The sequence below is a fragment of the Rhagoletis pomonella genome, unplaced genomic scaffold, assembly GCF_013731165.1.
Source record: "Rhagoletis pomonella isolate Grant_MI unplaced genomic scaffold, Rhpom_1.0 Rhpom_scaffold_00006, whole genome shotgun sequence".
Lineage (NCBI taxonomy): Eukaryota > Metazoa > Arthropoda > Insecta > Diptera > Tephritidae > Rhagoletis > Rhagoletis pomonella.
Window position 1 is genome coordinate 75,596,946 of NW_023458560.1, and position 7,243 is coordinate 75,604,188.

Consider the following 7,243-nt stretch of genomic DNA (forward strand, 5'->3'; position numbering starts at 1 on the left):
TATGAGCAATTACCACGTCAAAAATGCACTAAATCACCAGTTTCCACTTTTAAAACACTATTAAAACGTTTCCGGTTATTATTTTATGCAAACCAAATCATTTATTCACTTTTATTTTATATATTTCGTTAATAAAACAGAGTAAACAAACTTTGCGCCTGCTAAAATTATTATAACCTCAAATCGCTGGTATTGCCACTTTGTTTTCACATTTCATTTGCGCTATTATACTCAGTTTACACTATACACTTCCTCTTCTTTTTACTTTCGTCTAAATAAGATATTGTTACCAAAATATAATAGCAAATTTCGCTATACCATCGCGCGGTTTTTTATTAAAAATTTTCATTATTTATCGAGGCGCTTTTTCCATAAAAATCAATACTTCGATAAATAATGAAAATTTTTAATAAAAAATCGCGCGATGGTATAGCGAAATTTGCTATTATATTTTGGTTACAATATCTTATTTAGATGAAAGTAAAAAGAAGAGGAAGTGTATAGTGTAAACTGAGTATAATAGCGCAAATGAAATGTGAAAACAAAGTGGCAATACCAGCGATTTGAGGTTATAATAATTTTAGCAGGCGCAAAGTTTGTTTACTCTGTTTTATTAACGAAATATATAAAATAAAAGTGAATAAATGATTTGGTTTACATAAAATAATAACCGGAAACGTTTTATAGTGTTTTAAAAGTGGAAACTGGTGATTTAGTGCATTTTTGACGTGGTAATTGCTCATAGAAAACAACGAAATTTAACAAAAGTGTTTTGTTCATAACTTTTAAATGGTTAATAATATTATCTCCCCCCCCCCTCCGGATTGTTATTAGGGGGCCGAAACGCGTCGTTTGGCACCCCTCCCTACTTTTCCGCACCTTTTTTAGGGGTTGTTACCCCACCCTAGAGAATTACCATTGAATTAAATTGCTGCAATACACATCCACTAAGCTCAATTAAAGAAAGACGCTGATGAATGTGTAGAGTTGTGTGCGAGCTAGTAGATCAAGCAGTTCCAATAGTATCCAAAGTATATAATAGAAGGCTAGTTTTAAAGAGGCACTGAACAAGCAATCCAATTAACGAAAAATGAGAAGCAGTGACATCACGGCGGAGCCTTTTCACTTCACACCACCACAGAAACTTCAACTTCCACCTGTAGTCTTCACAGTTTTTTCACCACCCCTTTAGCAGGGTTTAAAAGGAATACTCTTCTTGCTTTCACAATTTTTTTTTTTATTGAGAAGTATAGGCGGCATTCGTCGTTTGTCTTCGTAGCGTATGGACGTGTGAGAAGCTGCAGCGGAATTTTGGAAGTGTTGCTGAAGAGTGGTGGCAGTTATCAATTTATCTGGTGTTCGACGCATAATATTAGTTTGATTTTATTAAAGTTATAGTTGCTGATTAAAGTTGTTAAATACTATATAGGCACATTATTGTACACCTGAGTAGAGGTGTGTGAGCTCAAATTGTCGTTTTATATCGGGTGAGTGCTTTTTCTGTGGCTGAAAATTTTTTCTAAATTATAAGTAGCGGTTGTTTCATACACAAAATGGCGGACGCCTCGGCGTCGCCGAGTGATGCCATCATGGCCGGCGTGTCTTATGGACCAACGCCTGCTATTATGGGTAAAAACGCAAAGACTAGAAAAAAAGGGAGACCTGCTCCAATTAATGCCAAAAAGAAGAAAGATAGTGGCATGCAAAATGCGAATTCCTTACTAGAAAACTTCTCTGATTCTAGCGATGATATTAATTTTGTGCAAAATGAGCCTGAAATTCCACTGAGTGGCATGCTCGTGAAGCGTGGTACGTACAAGTTAGTTCAAACTAATCCCAGTGAAAATTGTGATACTGCGTCAGGTACAGTTATGACCAAAATTATTTTTTGCGAGAGTGACGGTGAAGGTAAGGGGACTTGTGCCAGTGATGAGGGGGCGCATATGGAAATAGGCGACCAGGGAAAAATTAATGGAGATGAGGGGGTTTACTTAATGTCCGGCAATTGCAAAAATAGGACTGAAAAGAATAAGACGGGTGCGACAAATGTGAAGAGTAGTGACTGCTCAGCGTTTCCCGATGGAAATGCTGTGACTAGCCTTAGGAAAGTTGTGGATGATGGATATCGGACTGAGCATACGGCATGGAACACAGGTGGGGTACCGGTGATGTCAAATGAGCGTGGAGTTAAAGGCGCTGTTTCCAAAAATCAGAATAAAGAGTCTTCAAAAACTGGTGATAGTGCTGGTAATGATAGTGGGTACAGTCAATTATATCAAGTTGGCTATAGGGGGGAAGCTATTGTACTCATGGACACTTCCAAAAGTGTTAATTTTGAGAACAAAAGGTTGAAGAATGGACTTTTTTTATTTGATAAAATTCGGAAATTTAATTTAGAAGGGATGGACAACATCCTAGCCGTTGGAAGGTCCTTGTACAAGGTATTTTTCAACTCGATCGAAAATGCAAACAAGAGTGTTAGTAACAGCAAATTAAAAGAAATGGGTATTCGGGTATTTATACCGAGAAGTTTTATGGAGACGTATGGAGTAATACGACAAGTGCCATTGGATTTTCAAGAGGATGAGATTTTTAACAACATGCAATCCAATATAAAAGTTAAGTCCATTTCTCGCATCACGAGGCGTGATCTGGACAATAAAGATAGATTTTTACCTACATTTTCTATCAAGATTGGGTTTGAGGGTAATGCGATCCCTGAAACTATTAAGATTTTTTGTGTGAACTTTAAGGTGTGCCACTTTTTCCCCAGGGCAAAACAGTGCTTCAACTGCGGGAGGTTAGGCCACACCAAATTATCTTGTAGAGCCAAAAACCGATGTATCATTTGTGGTAAAGACGAAAGGTGTGTAGGAAAGTGTACTGGAAGTGAGACTAAATGTATTTTGTGCGGTGGGGATGATCATCTGTCTGTCAACAAGAATAAGTGCCCAAGTTGGGAAAAAGAGAAAAATGTAATTGAGATTATGACGATAAAGAAGATGTCGAAGCCCGAGGTCTATGACTCTTATGGGGATACACTATCCAATAACAGATTTTCTATTTTAGAAGATTATGGTACAAATTTTCCCGTATTAGGTGGGAATGGTGGAAATATACAAGATAATGAGGTTATAGTTAATAGGACTCTGACTAAGAAGAGGTATAATCAGGTGACAAAAATGAATGTAAGGCAGGAAAGGGTAGTAAATAGTAAAAGCAAAAGTACTGAGATAAAAGGAGGTAGTAAACCGGTTTTTGAAAATGCTAAGTGGGAGAGAACATCGGAGATTGAAAAGTTGTTAAATATGTTAGTTGAAAAGTTTAATATTCAAGCTGATGAACCTATATTAAAGGTTTTGAGTCTTCTGGTTAAAGAAAATGTGAATGACAGACTTAAAGTAAGTTCAATCAATGATGGCAGTAAAGATTTTACAACTTAATTGTCAGAGCCTGAAAGCGAATCGTAGCTATATTGAATATTTTATTGAGCACAACAGTATTGATATTGTTGTTCTCCAGGAAGTGTTTTCCTTGGGGGATATTAAAGAAGGTCACAAGTTAATAGACTTTAATTTAGTTATTAAGAATCGTCCCGATGGATATGGAGGAGTTGCTATAGGGGGTAGGAAGAATATAAAGTTGCAGCGTGTAAGGTTTAATACAGTACATGACATAATAGTGGTTAAAACTACAAATCTTGATAGAAATCTGTTGATTGTTTCAGCATATTTTCCGCCTGGAACGAATAGGTTTCTTTTGGATTATGAGATGAGTAAATTGTTATTGTTTTTGGATGGTAAAGAAGAGGTTCTGTTGCTTGGTGATTTTAATGCCAAAATGCGGGACTGGGGGTGTAATAAAGACGATCCTAAGGGTAGAGTGCTCAAAAATGCTACTATGAAGGCTGGGCTGGTATGTTTAAATAATGGCAGTCCGACTTTTGTGGTGAATAGGGTGACTCAGCAGGGTTTATCTGTGCTGGATCTATCTTTCACAAATATTTCTGGAGGGTTAAAATGGGAATGTAATCTGGGATATGTTGGGGGAAGCCATCATAGGCCTATTGTTATTGAAGTAGAAAATGTAGCTAAAAGGCCCAATATGTTTTTGCAAAAGAGAAAACTTGCTTCTGCTCTTGCGGGTTGTGTTGTTAGTGGGGGACTGGATAGTATTGTAAATGCAGTACAAAATGAGATTAAGAATGCGTCAATTGATTTAAATTCTCTCAAAAGATCCCCTAAGGCTTGGTGGAATGAGGAGCTAAAAAAGCGTTTTAGGCTGGTTTTGGCGGCGAGGAAAAAAGCTGCTTTAACGAACTGTGTTCAGGATTTTGAAAAACTCCGACAATTAGAGGAGGGGTGGAAGAAAGAGGTAAAAGAGGCCAAAAGTAATAGTTACAAATCTAGAATAATGCAATTGAATGAATGTCCAAACTCTGGTGATGCTTGGAGATTTGTTAATCAAGTTAAAGGAGGTAGATATGGTACTAAGTGGATTAGTGAGGATAATGGTAGATATCTCACCCATCTTAAGAATCAGGTGGATCAGCAGGGTGGCAACAGTGGTTGGCGAGTCTTAAGTGGACCCAGTATGGTTAATGAAAGAGATGAGGTAGTTAGTTTCTTGGTTGAGGATCTGGATGTAGTGTTAAAACGTAAAAAGAAATCTGCTGGTGGAGCTGACAAAATTACGTTTGATATGGTCAATAAACTGCCATATGAAACGAAATTATGTCTTGTGAGTGAGTTAGAATCTTGTTTAAATAGTAACATTGTAAAAGAGGAGTGGAGAACGATTAAGATTGTTCCGATTCCAAAAGCCAATAAAGATTTAAGTGATTTCAGGAATTTTAGGCCGATTTCATTACTTTCCGTGGTGGTGAAATGTCTGAACATGTTAATTAAGGATAGATTGAATAATTGGGTTGAAAGTAACAATATCTTACCATGCAATAGCTTTGCGTCGGCCTCGATGTGCCTAAATGAATGCTTGCATTGGGCTGGTAGGCTTAAACAAGGGAAAAAGAAAGTGTTTATGTGTGTATTAGATATATCTGATGCTTATAATTGTGTTGATATCTCACTGCTGGGGGAGATTTTGGCTGGGTTTAGGGTGGAAAATAAGATTCGTAACTGGGTGGTAAATTTCTTTTCCAGGAGGGTTTTGGTTTTGGGAAAAGATAGGGTGGAGGTTTCAAATGGTCTTCCTCAAGGTAGCTGCTTATCGCCACTGTTGTTTAACCTATATACTGTAAGTTTGCACTGCTTGGGTGATGATAACATAAAAGTCTTTCAGTTTGCTGATGATTTTGCGCTATTATGTAGCGGGAACGGTTATTGTGAGGCAATTGATAGGTTAAATTTTAAGTTAAATGAAATTAGAACCATGCTTAATAGCTTAAATCTGAATATTAATGTCAGTAAAACTAAATTTCTATTAATGAATTCAACTAGTAATAAGACTTTTTCGCTTAGACTGGATGGGACGGAAGTGCAGCAGGTAAAGAGTATTAAATGGTTGGGTAGGACCATCTGTGCTAATGCGTCAATAAGTAATCATGTGGATAAGGTAAAAAGCGCTGCAAGCTCAGGCAAAAATCTGATTAAGAAGCTTACGACTATTAAGGGGGGGTTGGAACCCAAAGTGGCTATCAACTTCTATAAAGCTTTTATTAGAAGTAAAGCTGAATATGCCAACACGACTTATGCTAATGCTCCTCGAGGGTTTAATAAGAAACTGCAGGGTATTTCAAATGATACGCTAAGGAGGTGTCTAGGGCTTCCACCAAGTTCTCCTATTCATGCGAGATTTGCATTGGCGGGTGAGCTGCCGCCTCTTAAAAGGGCGGAATGGCTTGTGGCCAAGGAATTAGGCAAGCAATGGCTTGTGAATGAAGAACTGAGGAAAGATTTGATGGGTGAGAGCTCTGTTAAATCGAGCTACAGTTTTATTTATTCCAAGTTTCGACATCTATTTAACAAAATTAATGTAAATGTTACTTTTAGTAGACATACTAATTTTCAGGTGGAGAGTTCTTCTTTGGGAAGGTCCAAGTGTGAGTTTAGTAAAGAGCAACTTAATAGCATATTCAGACATAAATTTAGCAAATGGGCTGAGGAAGGGTGTTATCTGTTGGCTACGGATGCATCAGTTATGAATAATGTTGTAGGTTTGGCTTTTTATGACCCTCAGGAGAAAATTTCGGAAATGTTTAAGCTGGATGGGAAATATTCATCCACGTTTGGAGAGTTAGTGGCGATTAGACAAGCAGTTAGCTTTTTACTTAAAAAAAACATAAATAGGTGGGTCATAGTCACGGATTGCCTAGCGGCGGTACGTTTGATAGGAAAGAAGGCTTCTACAAATTTTGTAGTTGCGTCCATTCACAATATGATTGCTAAGTCAAATTGCGTCAGTGCCATGTTGGTGTGGGTGCCTAGTCATGTAGGTATTGGAGTTAACGAAAAAGCGGATCATTTTGCAAGGGCTGCAGTTAGTGAGGGATTACCTACCCTTCGAAATGGATCTCACCTTGGGGGAGGCTGTATGTAAAATTCAAAGTGCTATTTGGACTGAGTGGGAAATGGAGTTTAGAGAAATTAGTTGTACTAAAGGTAGTTTTTTTGCGGGTAATATCAGTGATATCAAAAGGCGTCCTTGGTTTACTGACAAAAAATGTAATTTTGGTGTTCATGATATCAAATTAGTTAACAGGTTCATGATGGGGCACACATACGGTAGGACGTTTTTAAGCAAATTTCTAAGAGGTGTAAATGATTTATGTGATGTATGTGGAATCAGAGAGACTAGTGATCACCTTATTTTTCAGTGTAGTAAATTTTCAGCCGCTAGAAGCACGTATACCTTTTTTAACAATTTAAAAGATTTTTGTAATAATTCTAATTTGTATCTTTTTAGTGAGCTAATACACTTTCTACACAAGGTAAAGCTGGACAAAGTCCTTTAGGGTTAATGAGAGTGAAATATAAATTAATAATAATAAGTATAGTAATATATTTGTACATATAGTTATGTATATTAGAAGAGTAGAGTTTTGGAGAAAAAAAAAAAAAAAAAAAAAAAAAAAAAAAAAAAATTTTCGAATAATTGAATTTCGTAGTTGTGATATTTATTGCAAAAGACTGTTCATCAAATGATTGTATTGCATTTGTATGGCTGTGATTCGCACCCTTGTAGTGCTTACTAAAGTACAATTCGAGTACAAATTAAAAAAAAAAAA